Source organism: Pezoporus occidentalis, unplaced genomic scaffold (assembly GCF_034315485.1).
Source record: "Pezoporus occidentalis ecotype Australia unplaced genomic scaffold, CSIRO_AGI_Poc_V1 ctg159, whole genome shotgun sequence".
NCBI lineage: Eukaryota > Metazoa > Chordata > Aves > Psittaciformes > Psittacidae > Pezoporus > Pezoporus occidentalis.
In genome coordinates this window covers 1976239-1999670 of record NW_026913415.1, presented here as the reverse complement: position 1 = coordinate 1999670, position 23432 = coordinate 1976239, and the positions used below count along the sequence as shown (strand labels likewise).

Genomic DNA, 23432 nt, shown 5'->3' with positions numbered 1-23432 from the left:
GGGCACATCAGTGCCTCTGCTGAGCGGGGTGTGCCCCAGAGCCCATGCAGCCAGCACAGCCCATCCTGCCCTTACACACACATCACAGCACATGCTCTTGTGTGTCCAGGTGTGAACAAACAGCCCCAGGCATAGGCAATCAGGCAGTAGGACGTGTTCAGCATGCATCCCTGGCACGTATGCATGCACACACATCCATGTAAGACACTAGCAGCAAGCCCGTGCTCCAGCCTTCAGTCAATAAGCAGATGGCTCCCCAGCACTATCATTTTACAACATTACAGCTTCTGCTCTGCTCATGCAGTAAACATTTTCTGGCTTACTGCATGAAAAAGAGGTGGCTGCGGTGGCTTTGCAAAATTCCCTACATTATCTGTTTATCGAGTCCTTTCGGGTGGAGGGAGGGAAGAGCATTTCTATTTTTGATTTCCATCCTGCAGGACACAGATTTCTCCCTGGATCCCATTGGGCTTTTGCTTCTTGTTTGTCTCTTCCCAGATTGTTACAGCTCTGTCACTCTTTGCGGGGAACCACGAGATGGAAGGCTGTTATGCAGACATCAAGGGGTTGTGATTGCATGCTGGTAAACATGAGAGCAAGAGGGATTTCTGATGGTATTAGAAACCACAGATGTAAGTGTTCCTGGAGGCAGCGGGTCTAGCTGTTAGCAGAGCAATTAGACCCAGTGCTATTCCTAGCCCTTGCTGCCCTGCGAGTCACCACAGAGGAGTGGATGGTGCCCCTGTCCCACTCATCCATCAGTGGCAGCTCCATGGCACACATGGGTCCCTGCATCCCACCTTCCAGCCAAGCCACCACTCGTTTCCACCTGGTCCTTATGAGCTGGGGAAAGGGGGAAGGAGATGATCTGGAGGATATGGCAGAGTGCCTTGCTTTACATGTACTGCAATTACCATGCTGGCATTTTCCCCTGTGTTCAGAATAAAAATGTCAATAAGGAACAAGTTATTAAACCAGCAAGTGAGTGGAAACGGCAAGAGCTCCTGGATGCTCTGGGCCTGAGCACAGCCTGCTCCTGCTGCCCCTGGGCTGTGGGGCATTGGGACAGGGCTTGCTGCTCCTGCCCTCCCTCCATGGCCATAAGACCATATGGACCATAAGACCAACCCACTTGGGGCTCCTCAGTCCCACAAGGCACTGAAACACTGGACACATGGGGATGAGGAGGGGCTGGAGCACATGGCATTCAAGGAGAAGCCAGGTTTTCAGGTTCCAGGCAAGACCCCACTGCCCTCCTTCACTCCCCACAATCTCGAGGCTGCCCCAGCAGATGAAAGTGTGTTTTTCTTTTTAATGAGACCTTTCTGTCCTTTTTACTTGCCTTTTCCTTTTCAAGCCTTTTCTTGGTGCCTTGCTGAGCTTTCACCAGCACCGCCAGAGACTCCCTCAGGGAATGACATTTCCAAAGGAAGCAAAGCAATTCCCCACCATTGACCAACCTTGGGGGTCCCTTGTCAAGCAAGGCTCTTGACAAAGGGCACCCCCAGCACCACGGATGCTGAAGGAGACTCTACCATACCACAGGGTGCAGGAGGAGGACAAGGGGAGAGGGATGCTCACAGCCACAGGTTTCTCACATGGAGCCCAGCAGGCAGGATGAGGGCAGGGGTCTGGGTGCTGACAGCACCTGGAGCAGCTAGAACCCAGCCCAAGGAGCAAGCAGGACACCAGCAGCACCCTCCTGACCACGGATGGTGAAGCAGTCCCTAATGCATCTCTGCTCTCCTGCACCTACAGTGCCTCCCTCTCCCTGTTTTCAATTATCAAAGCAAAACAACACACACACACACAAAAAAAACCCTCCAGGAATTAATTAATGATTCATGTTGGAGCCTTGGCAAACCCTGCTCTGCAGAAGCTCAAAGCAGGAACAATAAGTATTTGGCAAAGAGGAGGCAAACGGCTCATGCTTGGCAGCGTGTGGTGTGGAGCCCTGGCAGCATCGCTCATGTTGTGTGCCCTGACACGGTCACATCCTGCCTGGTGCCCCAACCACATATAAAGTACGACCCAGGTATGGATACATGGGGGGCTGAGGACTGGGAGAACACAACCTGAAGGGGCTCAGGCCCTGCTGGCAGTGGTGGATGGATGTGCCCTGTGGGAGGAAGTGGACTTCTCCATCCCATGCTGTCACACACGTGTGCCCTCCCAGAAACCTGGGCCTGAGCAACTGCATCCCGGAGACTTAGGATAATGAGAGATTTTTAATGCAATTAATAGATGTCATGGGACACGGTCTTGTGAGTCTAGAGCAAATGAGGCTTAGATAATTGGTGTTGAAACACATATATCAGTGGGATGATTCCCCCCCCTCAACAGAGTTGGAGGCTGGAATGTGCCGTCAACTGATACCATACAAATGTGTTTGGCTATTTGCTGGTGGCATCTTCCAAACAAAGTTCTGGTGTGGAGCCCTGCCAGGCAGCCCTGCAATCCTAGCAACAAACAAGCTGCCGTGTGGGGAGGTTTGTCCACTTCCCTGGAAAGTGCCTTTATCCCTGTCCCTGTGCGCATGCATGAGCACCCATGCACGTGCTCACGTGCGCACGCAGCAGGCAGCCAACAGGCACTGCCAGCCCTGAGCTCTGCCCGCAGGGATGTGCCACCGCCTCCCAGGCACCCTCCCCACACCAGCCCAGGACATGGGCCTCCATCCCAGACACTTCCATCCCGGGCCAGCATGGAGGGGGGCTTTGGACAAGGGCCTGGAGGGACAGGCCAAGGGCAATGGCTTTAACCTGCCAGAGGGGAGACTGAGATGAGCTCTTAGGCAGAAGCTCTTCCCTGGGAGGGTGCTGAGGCGCTGGCACAGGGTGCCCAGAGAAGCTGTGGCTGCCCCATCCCTGGCAGTGTTCAAGGCCAGGTTGGACACAGGGGCTTGGAGCAAGCTGCTCTGGTGGAAGGTGTCCCTGCCTGTGCTTTAAGGTCCCTTCCAACACAAACCAGGCTGGGATCCTATGAAACCTGCTCCAGGACTCAGGTGTCCCTTTGCAGGGTGCATGTAACCAAAAAGCCACAGATCTGTCAGGAACTGCAATATCTGGTCTGTGTGAAGTTCCCTGTTTTGCACTGAACTCAGTCGATCAAAACCACCCACAGGACAGGGCTCAGGATAAACCCAAGCTCTCGCATCTCCCCAGGAAACATTCAGGCATTTTGCTGCAGTCAGGGTAAAAGCATTTCATTTCTCAAACACAAACCATCATAAAACGTTAAATATAACCTGGATATTAAATTAAAACATAAAAGTCAAAACATGTCAAATCACAGAGACACATTTGAATTTCCTGGACACTGTCAACAGACGGAAGGCAGGATGATTTGCTTCAATAGGCTCCCACCTGAATGCTTGTTACACACTGATAATACAGCCTGATAAAAATGAGGGTATCAGGAAAACTTCATCCCTGATACCCTCTGCCTCCATTTCCAGAGGTGGGGGGCGGCACAGATGTGCCTGTCTGAGGAGGCAGGGGATGGAGGTGATGTCCCTCCACTACCAGGTCCCCAGCAGAGAGAGGACCAGGCTGAAGCCTTGAGATGCTTCCCCATGCTCAGCTTGCACAGGACCAAGGGAAGGGGCAGAACAGCTCCTTCCTGCCCTATTAACAAGCCAGAAAGCATTCCCCTGGGTTATTAAGCATTTGTGTATGGGTCTGGAAACTGTAACCATGTCACCCAATTATAATCATGTTTAAACACAACTTGGGCCATTGGAGCGCAATAGAGCACGAGGCTGGAAGGAGAAGGGCCCTGTTCCCTTCCCCATCCTCTCCCCAGCACTCACTGGGAATGATGGAGATGGCAAGGGGCAACCTAAGCTCTGCCAGCCAGCCCTGGCACTCCTGGCTTGTCAAAGTCTAGCTGCTCGGAGCCAAATACCGGCACAGCTCCCTATGGGCACATCGCTTCTGACAGCAGAAACGGGAATCAAACCCTGGCTGTGCCCCGTCCCCTGCTGCCACCAGGCACCTGCAGCCCCAGCCCCTGCCCAGAGCCACGCAGATGCATTGGTAGGGCTCCAGCCCCCCCCCAGCAGAACCCCAGTGTTGAAGAGGAGCCTGCTTAAAATAAAAAGGTGGAGAATAGCATAACCATGGCCTCATTTCATTACTATGTGGCCCTGTGTGCCTGCAGCAGCAGAAGGGAGCAGTGGACACGTGCCTGTCTCAGGGAGCATTTAATGAAGCTTCAGCACATCATTAGGCAGATGTGGAACACTGCTCAACCCTCCAGGGCAGCAGTGCCAAAGGCAGAGATCGATGCCAGGGTGCAGAGAGACAGGGGTGCCCCTGCCATCACAGAACAAGGACCGGGGTCCACCCTGCTGCACCCCTGCCTGCTGTACAGCAGCGCAGTGATGCAGGGGCCTGCAGGGAGGGGGATCAGGGCTGGCTGCTTCCTGCACAGCCAGGGCTTCCCCAGGGCTCTGGCCACACCAGCTTAGCGCAGCCCTCGGGCGCAGCATGGCTCCAGATGTAGAGGAGCAGAGGCTAATGCATGCAACACCTCCAAGTCAGAAGTTAAAGAGCAGAGGAGAGGCAGCTCCGTGGGTATCTGCCAGGTGATGCAAGCAGTGCTTTCGTAATTCAACAGGCAAGAAGGCAGTACAGTGAGGTAAGCCCAGCAGCCTGGCTCCAGGATGGTATCCGGAGGTACCGTCAGGGCAGGGGTAGCACTGAATCCTCAAGCACAGCACCCTGCAAGCAACCTGCAGAACTCGCTGCCACAGGAGGGGGGAAGAGCAGGTGCTTCCTTAAAGGATTAGATGGTATCGATATGAATGACAGCAGTAAATAGAGCTGGACAAACAGAGGCAGTGGTGTGGAAAGTCCTCAGCCCTTATGGGCTGGGGTGAGCAGCCGGAAAGAGGATTTACCTAAGATCTGCCACTTTCAGTTAGGCTCTCGGTGCCGGTTCTCCTGCGCCGGCAGCTCATCTGCTCCAGCTGCCACTGAAACAGGGATGCAATGCCTTCATGAGGGATTCCTCCGGGTCTGCCACAGGTTGCTGGGCTCCTGAGCATCTGTGCAAGCAGCAGGGAAGAGGCTTTCTCTGGATGCCATTCCTGCAGGGCGCAGTGAGAGGGCCTGGATTCCGCATCACCGCAAAGCCATAAAGCTGGCACTTGGCTGTTCCAGGCTGAGGAGCTGCCTGGGACTGGGATTGGGAACAGCCTGGGTGACCTGCCAGACCCTCTGCAGGCAGCCTTGTTAATCTCCAGCTCTGCTGACCGTTCAGCGATGGGGCATTAGGGCTGGTGGTGATGGCAGAGAATAGAAGGTGAGAGCCGGAAACCATCACCTGAGATACAGCCCAGCACAAGAAACCAAAGACCTGACACCACCCAGGCAAGGGATGCTGAGAGCCGGCACAGACAGCATGCAAATGCTTGTGATGTTTACACCCAGTACAGGCAGTGCTCGCCCAGCAATAGAGCAGAGTCCTGCCTGGGGATAATGGGAAGCACTGGGAGAACCTAGGCAGCACAAGGAGGGTTAACTCGCAACCACAGGAGCAGAAAATGAGGTTCCAGTTATTAGTTGATTTATTGGTCTGTCCTCAATTGGCACTCAGGACTCAGAAGAAAATGTTCCACTCCAAAGCATTAAGCATCTTCAAAGAGCAGAAGCATTAAAAATTGAAATCGTAAAATAGACATGTAAATATAGCAGAGGTAAATGGGACAGCAAGGGGAAGAGTGCAGCGCAGCCAGCCCCAGCCAAGCCTGCGGGGCAGGCAAAGAGCTATGCTGGGGGGGCTGGAGCCATGCTTTGGTATACTGAGGCAGCTGTAACCTCCAAGTTGGGGGCGTTACCCGCAGGAAAGCTCTGGATGGCTTCACTCTATGACTGCTTGCCGAGCTCTGTGGGGTGCCAATGTGCTGGAGGGCAGTGCTGCCTGTGCATGGAACTCACCACCACGTCCCCTCGCCTGCTGGCCTGTATGCAGCATCCTTATGGTGTCCCAAAAGACTCCAAACATGGCAGGAGGTGGGGAGCAGGCCTGGGAAGGACAGGAGGGATGGAGGGCACAGGAGCGGTGACAAGCAGGGAATCAAAGTCCATGGGGCTGGCAGAGCCTGCCCAGTGAGCTGTGCCAAGCCTCGCTGGGTGCCCAGGGGAGGTTCCAAAACCCAGCACAGTGCCAGCAGCAGCCTTAGGGCATGCAAAGCCCATTGTAAGGCTGGTTCCGAGTGGTGTGTCAGTGGGTGCTGACCCTGGGGCCGCCGTGCAGCCGCTCTCCCCTCACCAGCAGCTCACCCTGTCAGTGAGCCCAGTGAAGTCACCCAGCCACCCCGTCAGGGGTCATGGCTGATGGCACACTGATGCCGTCATCTCTTTCACAGGCTGTATTTCACAGAACCAGAGACAAGCGTTCACTTTCCTCATCTTCTACAACAGCAAGACACAAACTGCTCTGAGCCCCTCTGGCTCATTTGCTTGCAAGGCAGCAGGACTGGTGTTTGGGGACAAGTGTGTTCTACCCTCTACATGAGCAACTGGTGATGCACCAGGCTGCCTGCTTATAGTATTTTAAGAGCTACCTGCAGAGATACCGAGCTGCTGCTCTGCAGGAGGGTGGTAGATGCTCAGCCACTCTCCAAACCCACACCAGACTATGCTCAGAGGGTTTGAACCTCCACACACAAGAAATAAACCCCTTCAAGAACCAACAAACCAGCCAAGAGGCCAAACATCAACCAGCCCAACACCAACTGTCAAGCAAGCTCTGAACCTTTAAAACCTCTGGAAGCACAACCACCATCTTGGTAAAGGGCTCTGGTGAGGAGCTGGGATCCACCATGCCCAAGAATCATAGAATGTTTGGGTTGGGAAGGAGCTTAAGATCATCCAGTTCCAACCCCTTGCCATGGGCAGGGATGCCTCACACTAGACCATGTCACCAAGGCTCTGTCCAACCTGGCCTTGAACACTGCCAGGGATGAAGCATGCACCACTTTTCTGGGCACCCTGTGCCAGCGCCTCAGCATCTCCACAGCAAAGACCTTCTTCCTTATATCCAACCTGAACTTCCCCTGTTTCAGTTCAAAACTTCAGGTCCTCAAAGTCCTTGATTCCTCAAAGGGCCCCATCCCATGTGTGGTCAGCAGAAGTGACCACCCCGCTGCCCCTCACCATGCTCCAGCACAAACCCTGCTCTCTTGGCACCCGTACCTGTTTTTCCCCTACACTCAGTTTTTTCTTAATTGGGAGCTTGTTAATTATCCCCATCCTTTGCAGAGGAAATAAACAGCAATTAGAGGAATAAGTGGTATTTTTATTCCCTGGCACTCTCGCCGAGCTCCCCGACGCCTCCCTCCCATGCGCGGCTCCCACACGGGCACATGTTGCTGCCTGCTCCGGCGCTGCTGCCCCACTGCTCTCCCCCGTCTGTTCCCGGGAGTGGGGTGCTGCGGTGGTGGGCTGCCTCGCTCTTCCCCCGGGGAGGAAGCGTTACTGTGTGAAAGCAGCAGGCTGTCCCGCTGTAATCTCTTTTAAAAGTCATAAATTGCTGAGAAAAGCCAGTTTTCCTGCACAACAGAAGGTTAGCGTGCTTAAAGAGAGCACTGGAACTGTTTTTATTAATCAGAACGGCTATAAAGAAAGCATTTTAATTAACATAATTAGCCCGTTTGAGAGAAGCAGCCCGCACCTCACAGATACTTTTCAAACTAAAGATGCGGGCTGTCACAGTCAGTCATAATTAAGCAAAATGAGCTGGTTTTCCTTGCTGTACGCTTCCCTTCTCCCATCCACACGCTTCCCTTTTCCTATTACACTCAGTGCAAGGCGAGTGGAGACAGCATCATGCCATAGGGGTGAAGCCCCCATGTCCCCATCCCTGCATCCCTGCCTCCAGTCGGGGTTAAGCTCTGTCCTAGCCAGCGGTGCCAACTCAGGGCACAGCCCAAGCTTCAGACAGGTAACCTGGGAGATTGAGGTGGCTATAAAAAGCCCCACAAGATCTGTAGGACTCTGTTTCCAGCACGGTCTCACAGACAACAGATAAAAGACTTATTCTTGCTAAAAAAGACAAAAAAAGGATGAAAAGCCTGGCTCTGGGCCGCCCGCCATTGCAGACAGAGAGGAGTGAGGAAGGGGGATAAAAGCAGGCACAAGCAGCATTGTGTGGCTCTGTATTTCTCCAAGCATCCCAGAGCTGAGCTGGACCCTGGAGAGCAGTGACTTGGGCAGAAGCTGCAGCCTCCATCAGCAGCCCTCCTCCTCCTCCTGCTTGCTGCTGCCTGCAGCACAAGGCAGCACCACATGCCTCAGGCAGCATCGCTTATGCTTCCTCCCGATGCAGTAACAGGCTCCACTGCTCCCATGGCATGTCCCTGCTTCCCCTTTGCCCCCAGAACTGACATCCCCCTTGCAAACAGCAAGATGGGGCACACAGGCTGCGCAAAGCAATCAGGCATCACCTCCAAACCTGCCATAGGGTGTTTCATCCCTGTCCCACCAATGCGTCCTGGAGCAGGGCACCAAGGCAAGGCAGCACCTTCATCAATCAGCCCAGGTCATTTTCATGGCAGCACCGTTCAGTATTTTAACAGGTATGTTAATGGCTGTTCCACTCTTTTGCTAACATCTCACCTCACCCTGCAATGTAACAGATATATATAATATAAAAGCACAAGTAGTGCTTTTAATGAAAATCTCCTTTATCTCTAAAGGATGGCTCTGAGATGATGGGTCTGCAGCACTGCTGGAGATGCTCATGCCAGGGCTTTAACGCAGACCCAGCGTCACAGCAGAAGGACCGTGTCCGTGTGAGAGCACCCATCCTGTCCACAGCACCATCCAGTGTCACCACCCCAAGGCAGACCACACCAACAGCTACCTGCAGCCAGAACAAGGGAAAACCCATGAAAAGCAGGGTTTTTATATGATTTTTGGTATGGTTCCCTTAAGAACGCCAGGTTTGTGCATCACGTGCCCCACGTGTTGTCTGCCTCCCCTCATTACTCCCCGACTCAGCAGTCAGATTCAACAGCGTGTGAGTGACAGCTGGAAATCTCAGAGATATTAAATTCCTGGAGGTTTCATGGAAACAGATAGAGAGAAGAGCCCTTCCTCGGCTCCGCTGAGCCTGGCTCTCCTGAGGATCCACACAGGAGAAAGGAAGAGCACAAAAGCCCTGATGATGCAGGGGAAAAGCTGAATCAGAGGCTGCATCTTGCTAAATATTGAAATCAGTCAATCTTCAGGTATTAGCCCCTGGAAAAGCAGCCTTCTGTAGTGCTGATTGGCATGTTAACAATCTGTTTCCAAACAGGAAATGCAATTTCCATGGGAAATTCACTTTTCCTTGGTGGAAGAACTAAAATATTCAGGAAAAATAAAATCAAACATGCTTTTCTGCTTTGGTTCGACATAGGCTGACATGCTTTGGTGTCTTAAAAGACACTGAAAGTCATTCTCTGACTAAAAAGACAACAAAGTTTGGTTCTAATTCAGCTGAACATCCCACATCCCTACTTGCCATTTTCCACATGCCTTGGGCTGGAGATGGGCTCCATGAGGGCACAAGGGACCACGGCCGAGCAATGGGACACAACCCAAACATCCCCTTTTGTGGCACTGGATGTTCCTCTTGAAATGCTGTATTTAAAACCACTATTTTTACTTTTCCAGTCTTTGTTTTTTCCCTGAATGAGAAGGCCACACGACCACTGTCCATCTGGGGTACAGCAGGGAAGGTCTAGAGGCACCTTCTGCAAGCACACTTGGCTGGGCAGGGGTCAGTGCTGGTGGCAGCCTGCTGCAGGCATCCGCAGGAGGGACATGGAGCAGAAGGAGAGCACGGAGCAGGGCAAAGAAGCAGCAGAGCCAAGAGTGAAGGGTTCTGTGTGGCACACAGAGGGGTTATTTGCATGCAGGCTTTGAAACACCCGCTTCAATTTGCCTCAAGACCTACTTGTAAGACAGCATAAAAATATCTCTCATGACCCTGGATTGAGAGAGCTGGGAAGGAGGCTTCCAAAACTGGGTTCTCTCCCTGCCTGTGCAGAGGATGGGGTTGTGACACCACAGAGAAGCTGTTTGTAGGTCCCCGTTCACAGGCTACCAGCTAAGCAGCCTCACCCCCCCTAACCAGGGCAGCCGCCCTCCACAAGCTCCCATCCTGGTATAAATAGGATTCCCTGATGGAAGCAAGGTTGGAATGGGTGGCAGCTCCCTCTGCACTGCCCCATAGCTGGCCAGGCAGCACCCACAGCCTTTGGGGAGCCATCCCTCATCGCTGCAGAGAGATGGAGCCGTGCTCATGAACACCTTAGAAGGGAAATGTTAATAAGCACTGAGTGGAAGGTGAGGAAAGCCCTTAATCACATTAGCTCCACTGTCAGAGCTCATGAATGCCCGCAAGCCACAGAGCCCTGTCCAGGCACACTGAGGAGGGCCAGACCCCAAATCACTGCCCCAGCACTCGGGGTGGGAAAGGAAGGTTCACTCAAAGCCAAGCTCATCCCTTGCTCAACCTCAGCTGAGCACTCCCTGCAAGCTGATGGCACCACGTGCTCATGGGTCCTACCAGGATGGGATGCTCTCCCCTCTGCGTGAGCCATGCCAAGCACGTCTGCCCCATGGCCATGATGAGTTTGTGCTTCAGTTGCATGAAGAAGTCACACGCTGGGTTTTTATACTGGGAGCTCACTCCTGAGCCTGTGTAACTGTGGTTTTTCCTTCAATGCAGCCAGGAAATTGCCATATAAAAATATATGTGTAAAAATAATGATTTTCCTCAGCTCTCCAGCCACGCAAGCGGAGCCTTTTGTGCTGCCCTGCCTCATCATCCCTGTGTATGCTGCGTGCATGCACACGGATGTGGCTCCATGATGCAGGGGGACATTCTTTATGTTGACAGCCTGACGGTTCCCATTGGGGAAAGTAGGGTTTGATTTTCAGTATAACCTTAAAAAGGAGACCAGCGAAGCACGTCTCCCATAAATCCTCTAAGTGACATTTCCTTCTTGGTGCATTATTGCTTCTGATGGACAAACCGCCAGTTTAGGGGTTTGGTTCAGAGAAGAGGGGACGGCTCAGCCATCTTCTCCAGCCAGCTCCTGTGGGATGAGGTGGTTGGACTTAAGCTCAGCTCAGGCACTGCCTGGAAGCTCTCCAGTGAATGAACCCTTTTCTCCCCCTGAGACCACAGCCTCACATATGGCCCTTGGGGGCTCTGGAGACTCCTTTTGGCTTCTGGAAACTCCATCTCTAAGGAAGCCCCTACTCACTCCTGCCCATGGGCTGTGTATCAGCAGTAGCTCAGCAAAGTTTCCTACACAATCTCATCAGCCCATAAAGGAACTCTGTCCCCCTCAGATCTCTGCCCATCCTGGACAGGGTATAATGGAGCTTGCTTTAAGAGCACAATAGATCTCCCTGGTCACCGAATCCAGCTCCCTGCCACTGCAAGCCTGCCAAGTTTCAATTTGAATACACATAAAAGATCTCAACAGCTGGGTGTTTAATTACAGGGACTAGAAAGCAGGCTCCGCAGAGTTGTATCAGGTTATTCCAGCTCCCTTGAGCTGGCTCTGGAGTGTGCCAGGACCGGCCCCCCGGGGAGGCTGCTGTTTCCAGCTCTGCCCAAAAGCACAGAGCCTCGAGGAAACACAAACTGTGCCCAAGCCTGAGAGGCAGAGCTCCAGAGCACTTCACAGCACAGCCCTCTCCACAACATCGTCACGATGCCACTAAAATCCATGGTATCCACACGGATCCTACGAGAGACAGAGGGACAGGAGGTGCCACAAACCTGCCCCGGAGCTGTTTTGCAAAGCCTGGTGGGGAACGGCTCAGCACCATCTCCCGGTGCTGGTAGGGGTGTGGTGGCATCCCCTGCTCCTCTGGCACTCCCTGCCCATCCGCAGCCTCCGCTGCCACCCCAATTTATTACGGTGGGGCCAGACTACACCCAAGGAAACACTTCCAGGCTCTTGGCACTGACAAACGACTGAAGGATCAGAAAACAGGGCTGTTAATGCATAGTTGAGTCTGATGCCGTTTGTGGCACAGTTATTGCACCTAGGAAACGGCAAGTGGGAAATATGCTGGTGTCAGCTCCGGTCCTGAGCGTTGCCCTGGTGCTGGTACATGGGGATCTGCAGAGACAGCTCATTTGAATTTCCAAGGAGCAGGTCCTTCCAGAAACTGAACTCTCAGTCCTAAAAGGCCTGGGCACCTCTGTAGCAATCATTGCAGAGCATGGCAAAACACTTCAAAAGAGCTCCTATTGGATTTTCCCAAGCTCTGGCAGTGTCTGGAGACTGGAAAAGCTGATTCTGGGGGCAGACGAGTGCTTCCCTTTGCTGAGGTGGCTCAGTGTCATCCCTGGAGCATCCCGTGTGCTCCCTGAGCGGTAGCCAGGCTCCCTCTCAGCCAAGAGGATGGCAAATGCCGGGCAATGGCAGCAGGTCCTGCCCTGTCCCAGCACCAGCAGCAGCCCAGGAACAGATCAGGTCACACGTGCCTCCTGCTCACAACCATGCACACACCCCAAGAGCTCTGAAACAGGCACAAGCACAGCTCCCAGAACCACTCTAAAGCATGGGATGAGGAGGGAGGAAAAGCTTTCTGCCCCCTCTTGCTCAGCTGCCTGGCACCTGTTGGGCAGAGACCCCATGGGGCTACCACAGCACATGTTGGCAGGATACCCAGCACACCCTTTCCCCTTCCCCAGAACACTGAGTTTATCCAAAAGCCAGCTTACTGCTGGTGCAAAGGAGCCCATGCCCTTACGAGTTAAGATTTCAGGTTTTAACAAAAGCAATTCTCTGCTTTCTCTGGGTGAGCTGCTGGGAGCACCAGCAGCTCAATTTTTATTGATGAAAACCTCTTCTCTCTAAAATCATGGCGCAAGTTCTCCCCACGACAGCAAAACGTGGGCAGCGCAGAGCCTCAGGTCACAAAGTACAGCGGTTTCCCTGCATTTCTGTTGGGCCACAAGTTAAAAAACCACATCAGACAACGCCTGCAAAGAGAGCGCTTGTGAAACCCTCACAGACCAGCGGGCAGAGCAGGTTTGCAGCCTCCTCCACTGGCCCGGAGCCCACTGAAGCACAGCAGCAGCAGTACGGTGCTTTGCTTTGCTGCCTGTTGTTTTGCATCCCATGTTGTCAGCAGCTCCAGGAGAGCGGCCCCAAGAGAACTCTTCCAAGGTGCTCCCATTGACTGCAGCGGGACAAAGCAATCAGGGAGCTGACAAGGCACGCGTGACTTTCCCATCATGGAGAGACTGCTGGAAGGCATCCAATTAGTTAACAAGCACTCCAGAGCCAAATCTGGTCTGGAATCGGTAATTAATTGCCACAAGACAAGCAGGAGTGAATATACTGGAGAAACCCATGTCTGTCCTAGGGATGGCCTGGGGAAAAGAGGGTCTGCCCAGCCAAACTCACACTGCGATGGAGAGGCAACGAGCAGCAAGGATGATGTGGATCCCCAAAAGATGCGCTTCCTCTGTGCAACACCAGCAGTGAACACCGCAACCAACTCCCATCCCAAATGTCTTGTAGCAGGAGCTGGCACCTGAGCGGGTCCTGTGCCTCGACACCAGCCCACTGCGCGCACACAGCCGGTGAAGTCTCTGCTTCTGTCGGGCAGCACTGTAGTGATCAAACACAGAGGATACGTCAGCCTGGCCAGGTACATCCCGCTTCCACCATCCTCGAACACCTTGGGTTTGGAAGTCCTGGACTAATCTCTTCACATCCATTTTCCTCAGTAGTCTCCTGCTCCGGGTTCCTGAGCATCGTCCAGCTCCCAGGTCCAAGGCGGCTCCGAGGAGCCAGGCTGTCACCAGCAGCATCACCCAGCAGCGAGCAACCTCCTGCCAGGTCCTCCTGGTTGAAAGCAAGCGGCTGAGCTCCGGGAAGGAGGAGAAGACATCCTCCTGACGTGTTCACTCCCAGCCATCCCAGCTCCCGGCCCCAGCCGCCTCTCCGGAGCATGTCCCCATGCGGTGGGAGCTGCGGAGCAGCGCTGCACCCAGCCCCTGTGATAAATTAGCCGTAGATGGAGGCATTTCGGCGCAGCTGCCTCCTCCTCTGCCGGCATGACAATGTGATTAATTTTGGGTGCAGATGAAGCTCATTTATCAGAGGCACGTGACGGGCTGTGGGGAGCCCCGAGGTGCTGGGGAAAGCAGGAGCAGAGGCAAAAGGCAGGGAGGGAGAGCAAGGAGCCGAGCCCAGGGCATCTCCCTGAAAGGCTGTTTGCCACGTTGGCTCACGATTAAGGATGCTGGGGGAGAAGAGCCCCATGTGGGAAGACAGCTTTTATCTCTGCTAACACACATGGCCACGGCCAGGGAGAGATGTGCAATGAGAGGGGTGTAAGAAGATCAGGGAGAAGCAGCCATGAGCCAATTACCATGCTTCAGTAGAGGCAGTTCCACCACCACCGCCCCTTCTTCCCCCTCTCCCCCTCCTCCAGGCCATTTCCCATCACCCCTTTTCTGGGGAAAAGCAGGTCCCATCCTGCCTGGAATTGCCTGGGAAAGCAGAGCTGTATTTTCCCAGTGTAACACGGCCCTGACATGGAAAAGTCATTTGGCCAGTTCTTCAACCACTGATCAGAGTTTATCCACATGCTGGAGCAGCTCCTGAGGCAGGGACGCTGCTTGCGCTGCGGGCCAAGACAGCCCAATGTGCTGGTGCACAGGAGAGAGCAGCAGGAGAGGACATCAGTCCCTCAGGAACCAAGATTTACAGCCACTGGTGACACAGATCTGGCACAGCAGTTTGCATCCCAACACTCCAACATGGACAACAGCCCAGGGAGCCACCAAACAACACAGCTGGGAGACCACGGGGATGGACTGGGAAAACCGCATGTGGTCAATGATGAATGCAAGAAGCAACCATCATTGCAGTCATTTGTTTGCCATTGTTTGCCCCTTGCCATGGTCAGATATGCCCTGGGCGGGGTTGTCCCCATCCCAAAACAGCTTTGTCCCAGAGCCATGGCACACCAGCAACACCCAAACCCCTGAGACCACCGTAACACTCCTCCCTTTGACATATTTAAGCCCCAGCTAGCAAAGCATTTACTGTTAAGGAAAAGAGACACTCAGGTTCAACAGCACCATGCAACCTGGGACAAGGACAGCAGAGCCTTGGGCATACAGATGGTGTCCACACCTTTGGTGGGACTCAATTATCACCCCAACAGGTAGTGCCAAACATAGAAGCTGCTCTTTTGATAAATACATGTTTCTTAAGAGGAAAAACATCCAGAGGGCAAAGGCGAAGACAACACAACACGGTGCAGCCCTGCTGCTTGCCAGGCAGTCCTGCTAATTCATCCCAGCACTGCAGCAGGGCCCCTTCTGATGGGGTAAGTGTATGGTTACGAAACCCACGGGGACTTTGCACGTGTGAAAATGTCAAACACGGAATGGCATGGGGACTCCAGCATGAGGAGGGGGAAACTTCATGCTTCTCCCCACTGTGTGCCTCAGGAGAAGGCAAGCGACGTGGCTGGTGGCGGAGTGAGTGGCCTGAGAGGAGCCCATCACCCAGAGGTGATGACGCTCGCTCACAGCAAAGGACTGCAACCTCTGATTTTCACATTTCTTCCAGGTACTAAACGCTCCTCTAAGCCTAGCTCCTCTGCAGAGGTCCCCTGGGAGCTCTGCTTTCCTCCCACCCATTGCTTCACCCTCTTACCCTTCCAAAGGTCCCCCAAATCCCACCCAGAGCTGCTGTGGTGACAGAGCCCTCTCAAGGTTTTATTGCAGTCATCACGCCAATTACTCAACTGAAGTTTTTGGCTCCCATCCATCAAAGTTTACGAGCTGACGATAAAGATCCAGAGAGACTTTTTACAAGGGCATGGAGTGATAGGACAAGGGGGAACGGCTTTAGGCTGAAAGAGGGTTGATTTAGATGAGACATTAGAAAGAATATCTCATCGCCTTCTCTATGCGGGTGCTGAGGCACTGGCACAGGGTGCCCAGAGAAGCTGTGGCTGCCCCATCCCTGGCAGTGTTCAAGGCCAGGTTGGACACAGGGGCTTGGAGCAAGCTGCTCTAGTGGAAGGTGTCCCTGCCCATGGCAGGGGTTGGAGCTGGATGAGCTTTAAGGTCTCTTCCAACCCAAACCAGGCTGGGATTCTGTGGCTCTATGAAGGTGCCCCCTCACTTTCCCTTTGTGGATCATGGAAAACCAGTGATAAAAGTATCTCAGCCAAATTTCACATGGCAGGGAAATATCTGCACTAGCACAAGGGCCTCTGTTTGTGCCAGGAGCTAGCTCCTCAGCCCTGCTTGGGCTCTTACACCCTCATTGATGGTGCCCAGCCCCACTGCTCCTCCAGCCCCACGCGATGCTCTAGCCCCAGCACGCTGCCAGCAAGAAAGAAACGCTATTGCACTTACCAGAGCTGAAACCTTGCAAGGACCTGCTGGTGAGGTGAGGAACCTGGAAAGGAAGAGAGGGAGAGATGTGCTTCAGTGGATTGGCTGTAGGCCCAGGGTGAACACAGGGATGCCCCATCACCCTTCCCCTCTCCCAGTGCCTAATGAGCTCCTGGAGCATGCCCTGCAAATCTGTGCTGAGGACTCACAACAACACGCCTGGGAAACCATCAATATCTGTGAAAAACCTGCTCATAAATCCAAGGAAAGGGGAATTTACGGTGCTTTCTTTGGAGTTTTCTCCAGGTGTTCCTATTAAGCCATTGTGCTCGTTTGCATAAGTATTCCTCAGACAATACAGCCCTCTCCCCATCAGTTATCAGCTCTGCAAACAGGAGCAGCTTTGGGCATGGGGCGTGCAAACACCCAGCTGTAAAGATGAGGATCTGGCTCCTCACGTGGGAAGGAAATAAAGGATATTAATCGCTTAGCCTAACTTACTTAGCACCAGCTCAAGCTGTTTCTGCTGCTGTACCATTCACATAAACCACCTCATTGGACTTAAAGCCTGAGCCTCTGCTGTGGGATACTTAAGATGAAGCAGCTTCTTTAACAACATCACCAGGTCCTCAAGGGGATGCTTTACATCAGCCATAACCCACAACAAGTTGTGGTTTGCCCAGGTCAGAGGCAGGTCCCTGGGCAGTACCAACGTCCATGACCCCTTCTGCACGTAGAGGACCATGGTGGCGTGTTGGAGGTTGGGACAATTAGACCCAGAGGTCCACACAGCCAAGGGGCACCCCACAGCTCTATCCCTGTGCTGGTGCCCAGCACTGCCCTGCTTCTTCAGGATACATAAATAGGTGAAAAGTGAATATCTGCATCAGCGTTAAACCCCCCATTCAGCAGATCTCACCCCAAGCAGCTCCTGCAAGCCTGCCCAGGTTAACAGCCAGGAGAGCATGCTGTGACATTCCTTGGCCTGTTTAATGTATCCTTATCATGACTCCCATGTACTCCTGTGTAGATGGGTGGGAGACATGAGAAAATGAATAATACGTTTCCTTCCAGCGTGAAATTCTGAGTGTCCTCTGCTGAGTGCAATTACTGTGTGTATGACTCCTGTAGTCTGGCTAATACTGTTAAGGATATTGGAGATTAAAGGATTTGGGGCTGCAAAGTCCGTTTCATTCATCCCAGCCCATGCAAGGGAATACGAGCAAGGAAAAGGACTTGCAGGAGCAGGGTCTGGCCTGCAGGTGACCATCCCACCCTGTCCCCTTGCTGCTGGGGAACTCTCCCAGGCAGTTCACCCCTCACTCCAGTGTGCTGCCCTCCGGGATGCTCCTGACCCTATTCTAAGCATTGCTGTCACGTTCTCAGACTGCTGGAGCCCGGAGCCCTCTCTGGTGCAGCGTGCTGGGGATACAGTGGCCATGGTGAAGGACTTAAGCGGTCATGATGCTGCTGCTGAGAGTGCTCTCCAGGCACCGGGAGAAGAGCTGTTACCTCTGAGCTGGAGAGGTCATAAAAGCACTGGAAAATGTCTGCTTTGGCTGAGGCGATGGCCTCTAAGTGCCCCATGAGAGGAAAGCCACAACGCTACTGCGAGTCCCCAGCACATCCCAGCTTCCCACAGGGAAGTCCTAGCTGTGCAGGGTGAGGTGATGCGGGGACACCCTGCCCCAGTGCCGACAGGCACAGCAGTAAACTACTGCTTTGCAGCCCTTGTGCCCAAGAAAGCCTCAAAAATAACCCTCCTATAGAGTCAGCATCCTTCAGAGGGCATGGCCCAAGCCTGGCCACCGCTCCTGCCCAGAGGAGAAGGCACAGTGAGATCCAGCTCCTCCAAACCAATGCAATACGAAGCAGAGCAGATACTGAGTTGTCCTGCCAGCATAGATGACCGAAGCAGAACAAGGAGATGACTTTAAGTAGTAAACGCTGTCCTCATGTTATGAGCTCAGACATATCCCCAGCCAGCAGAGGTGCCATCTCCACTTTGATCCAGGTTTGATTTAAACCAAAGCATCTCCCTCAGCATTACCAGCGGGACAGCACTGAAATAACCTCATTTACCTCTACTTTTGCTACCACCATGTGCCAGAGGTCCCAGGGCAGCACAGCAGAGCTGCAAACCCCAGCTCCCTCTGCTCAAAGGCTCGTAACAGCCGGTGGTCCAGCTGTGGCAGGCTGGGATGCTCGAGGAGATGCTCCCTGCCTGCACTGGGATGCGGATGAGCCAGCACAGCACCAGGGAAATGGGAACCTGCCGGGGCATAAAGCCAATTCACTGCCCATTAACTCCCCACAAATCCTCCACTCCCTGGGCTTATCTTCCTCTGCCATGTCCCTTCACTCTCCCTCCCGCTCCTCCCAGGCTAATGGGCTTTCTGGAGGTGGAGACAAGCTGTATGGGTACCCTTGGCTGCATATGGCAGCCCTTTAACAGTGGTGTCTGCAAGGAGGTCTGATGGCAGACATCCCCGGCACCTCTCAGACGCTGTCCCAGCACCCATGGGTGATGGGGCTGCCCCACACAGCAGAGTTCATTGCCAACCGCTCACTTGCTCTTGTGGATTCAATGTCAGACTCCAAACATTAACTTTTACGGTGTAATATATCCAGCACCAACCCACATTGTCAGGAGACACCCCAAAGCTGTTCACATCTGGATGCAAAAGAATGTTTAAATACCCCACACGGTCCTGTGCGTACGGGATGGATTTACTGTCACTTCTTATAATATTAGGAAGGTTAAAATCAAACAGCTGAGCAGCAATGTTTGCTGGGCAGGATGGGGGGGGAACCACCAGCACTGCTCCAGGGCCCTGGCTAAATAAATCAGCTCTGGAACCAGCAAAGCTCACCATGAGGCATCTTCTCTTCCAGCTCCTGCCTCAATGGCACATTACACCTGCGAGCCCTCCTGACCCGCAGAGCCCAGCACAGCAGCACTGGGGTTGGAATCAGCACTTTCTGCAAGGGGCCATATTGCAGAGGTCCTGTGCTGCAGGGCAGGAGAGGAAAGCGGCTCCTGTCCCATGGGAGCTGCCCTGGGAGGCTCATGTGAAGTTCTGCACATCAGCAACGAGCGAAAAGCACCGACAGTGGAGCACACGGTGAGCAACAGCAACTGCCTGGGAAGCATCTTCTGCTCATTCAGTGTCGCCTCCCCCTGAGTCATCCGCTCCCCACCTTGCTCCCCCAGGAGGTAAGTGCTCACAGCACTGGCTGTTCAGAGGAGGAAGTTCACCTCTCAGCACAGAGCAAGGTTTTACATGACAGTTTTCCACTAGAAGCTGTTTGCGCAGGGAAGTTGTGCCCGGCCCTTTCCATCAAGCGGTGCAGCTTCCTACGTGAGGAAGAGCTTTGGAATAGCAGAGCATCCCTCAAGGCAGCAGATAAATGCTCGCCCAGAGTTAGTGGCTGGAGGCTGAATCTAGACAAGCTCAGACTAAAAATAAGGGACAATTGTTGGGCAGTCACAAGCACTATTGCAGTCACTAAGTTAGGAGCTGGAGGAATACTCTGTCTTCAGCTATCTCAAGGGGAGGAGAGGCTGTTCCTCCAAAGGAGGTGCTATAAAGTTGTTCACAAGCAACATCCAAGAGCCTTGGGTGTCCCCATAGGAGCCTGTGGACACCAGCAGTGAAAGGGCTGTGGAGGGGGACAGCAGAGCTGGGACAAGGTGCTTGGGGATGGCACAACCACCGTGGTCTCAGCCATGGCACTAGCCCTCATCACCAGCCTTTGCTCCAGCTTAGCAGGTCACATCCACCTCCAGCAGTGCTGAGGCTTGTGGGATGAGAGAGGAGAAACATTCCCAAGCCCATCCAGCCTGTGAGAGTTCATAGCATCCTCCCCGGCTCCATAACCCCTGCAGCATCTCCCAGCCCTCCCCAGATTCCCCTTCATTGCAACTCCCATCTTTTATCTTTAAAACCCACAACAGGCAGGGTTAGAAAAAAACACAAGAAACAGGAAGAATATAACAGCCCTTGAAACCCCATCCTCCGTTTGAAAGGGAGGGATGGAGGCAAGGCAAGAAAAGCCTCATTACCATCAGAAATCCTCTCTCCTTGCCCTTCCCTCCCCACTCATTTCCATATCACAGGGGACACAATACCCTTCTTCTCCTGAAAAGCATCCCATTTCTGCAGAGCCGATGTCCCCACTCCCAGCACCGGCCTCCAGAGCTGGGGAACAAAAGCCAGGCTCACACCTACCCTGGTGCCAGCCTCTGAGCCTCCAGGCCCTTACAGCCTCTGGGGAGCAGGTTTTGTCATTATTATTATTGCTCTACTTTATCTTTCCTCTTTTCTTAGCTTCAAGAGCCTTTAGTCAGTCAAATTACACTCTGAGTAGCAGAGGCAGCAGAAAATAAAGCATTATAAGGGGTTCAGGAGCTTATTTTCATCTCAAGGAGAGTGTAAGAAAGGTTGACAAGTCTTTCTTCTGCTCTTATGGGATAATCTGTGGGTTCCCAGCTGCTATAGGGGAACGAAGAAATCAGAAGAGATTAGAGGAAGAAGTAAAACCCAGGTTTCTACATCAACTGATGTGCACCTTGGCTGACAGCAGAAGGCACCACAGAGGGAACTGTCAGCATGGGAAGAAAAGGGGAGGCCATGGGGTCTGGGAAGGGCTGGTCCCAGGGTGCTGGGTGCAGGGCAGGAGGGTCACCCAGCTCCTCCTAGCTGGGCTTTTCTCCTGCTAAATGGCCCTGCCACATCTTCCCAGCCCAAAGCATCACTGACAGAGCAGGTGGAGGAGGGAGGAAAAGCCAAGCAGCTCAGACATTGAGTGGGTCGCTGGATTCATCCTGCTCAATGTCTGCTGCTCCAGTAACAGCTACAAGCATCCAGTCAGGCACAACAGTTTCCTCACAAAGATTTTGGGCTCTCACATTTATATGCACAGTGTGGAGCTGGGCAGCTCCCAGCATCCCAAAGCAAGGCTGGGAGCAGAAGCAGCATGCCAAGGAGGGGACCAGGTCCGCCTGGCAGAGGAGGAACCATCGACCACCGGATTAGAGATGGATGCACTCGGTGCTGGATGACAAAGGGATGCAGAACCCGGCTGCAGGGTCCTGAACAGCTCATTAAGGTGCATCAAGCTACTCCTGGTACAAGACACCCTTCCTCCCGAGAGCAGGGAATGGGGTCCCCTTTTCCCAGCCAGGGCACAGGGCTCCAAGGCAGTCCCCTCCCTAAGGCCTGTGCCTCTCTGACTGTGCAGTGCCGCGGTGGTGCTGTCACTGGTGACTGATGGCATGGTTGAGGAGGAAATAAATTCCCCGTCTCTCTCAGGAGGTGAACTGGGGGGTGTATCCATCTTTGAGATACTTAATGAATGTACCGCAGCCCGCGGAGTGGCAGCAAATACATCTCTGCAGCCAGCACTCCTCACGCTGTTCTCTGCAAGGTTCAGGCACAATTTAAGAGCTTCTCATTGATTTTATATATGTTCCCCAGGCCCTGGCAGTGTCTATATTGCCCCAGTCCAACAAGAGCCCCACAGTCACAGCAGGGACCTGCACTCGCTTTCCCCTTTCTACTCCTCGTCCCTTGCCCATGTCAGAATGGGCAATGGAAAATCAACAGCCCCAGGGCAACTCTGGGGGCAAAACCTGGTGTTTGGCCAGAAAAGACGCAGGTCTGGGCTCCTTGAAATGTATTAAGGTTAATCTGGGCTTCAGCTCAGCTCTTCAGCCCAAGAAAAGGGTTGATGTAGGGTTACTGGAGCAATGGTGAGCACCAGGGCGAGCGCTGGTGCAACCCACACTGTACTGGCACAAGTACCAGGCTCTGGGCTGCACCTTTGGAGCGCCAAGCAAAATAATGACCTTAACAAAAGACAGTCTTGCAAGACAGCCTATGGAAAGCCTTAGCTTTTATGTAGCATAGCAAACATTCATTTCCAAGGCGAGAAAAATGGCAATCAGTGGTTCTGGTGCATGGCTTGGCTTTGTTTTTCCCTCTTTCCCTGAGGGGGAAAAGAAGAAAGGAAAGAAAAGCAGCAAAGACCAGCAGAGTCCCAGCTGACCTTTCTGGCTAAGAGACCTTGTCTGAATCACTGGATGGTAACAATGAATGAAATGCCAGTGCCCTGCCTCACAAATACCAGCTTCCTCTTGGGGTGAAATGCCAGCTTCCCAACGTGGAAATGCAGCAAGGAAAATGTCACCCTCGCCAAGGTGTGAAATGCCAGCCTGCTGCAAGCACCTGGCTTCACCCATGGGTTGACAGGCAGGGGAATGCTGCTGCCGAGTCCCCGGTCTCCTCCCAGCAAGGGTCTTCTCCAAAGCTCACCAAAGGCAACAGTGTGAAGGAGACAGGTCTTCAGTGTGGGTCAGCCAGAGCATCCAGCATTATCTTCAGCATCTCAGCAGCGAGCGGCTCAGAAAAGCTGCCTTTGGGATTTGGATTATTCCTTCCCTTTTCCAGTGGCTACAAGAGCTGTCAGCGTGGCCAGTGATCCAAGCAAATCACATCTCAAGATTGGTTTGGATGAAGCCAAACCACCTATTTCCAGTTTTCCCAGCTAAATGAGAAAACAATTGAGCATAAGAAGATTTTGCCAACTAAAGAGTTTATCAGGAGCTAAACTCCTAGTTCTCAGCGAGCACTGTTGTTGCTGGGCTTAATCCTATTTATTAAACATGGGAAATCATCCAACATACTGTCCTTGTGTGAAGAGACACTTCCCATGAAGCTGGCACTATTCGCATCTCCCCTAACCCTTCCCAGGGCCAAGCTGGGTAAAAGCTTGGCTTTATCCAAAGCCAGGTTTTCCAGCAGCTCATCCTTCCCTTTCTCCCCACTCAGCACCCTCCTGCCCTGGCTCCCTTGCTACCAAAGCCCCGACACCAAACCTGTGCGAGGTCAGGGCCGTGAAGCAAGAGGGACTAGCGGTGAATGTAACCAAACCTTTCTACCTGATAGGATTGCATGGAGGGATGAATGAAGCTGCTTTTTGTCCTGTGGGAATTGGAGCTGTTCTCTTTCCCTACACCCACACTTTCTTTTTCCTCC

The 23432-nt window shown here is 53.2% G+C and overlaps 1 protein-coding gene across 2 annotated transcripts in view; it reads right to left on the bottom strand.

The window, feature by feature from the left end:
• The window catches only part of LINGO1 (leucine rich repeat and Ig domain containing 1), a 124719-nt gene that overhangs the window by 87878 nt on the left and 13409 nt on the right, over window positions 1-23432 (bottom strand). Inside the window, exon 1 of one of the 2 annotated variants that reach the window (XM_062612224.1) lies at window positions 16414-16433. The exons of the other annotated variant lie outside the window; for it this stretch is intronic. The gene's annotated coding sequence lies outside the window, so the exon portion shown is untranslated. Of the gene's footprint in view, window positions 1-16413; window positions 16434-23432 lie in introns of those variants that run through there. 2 annotated transcript variants of the gene reach the window in all.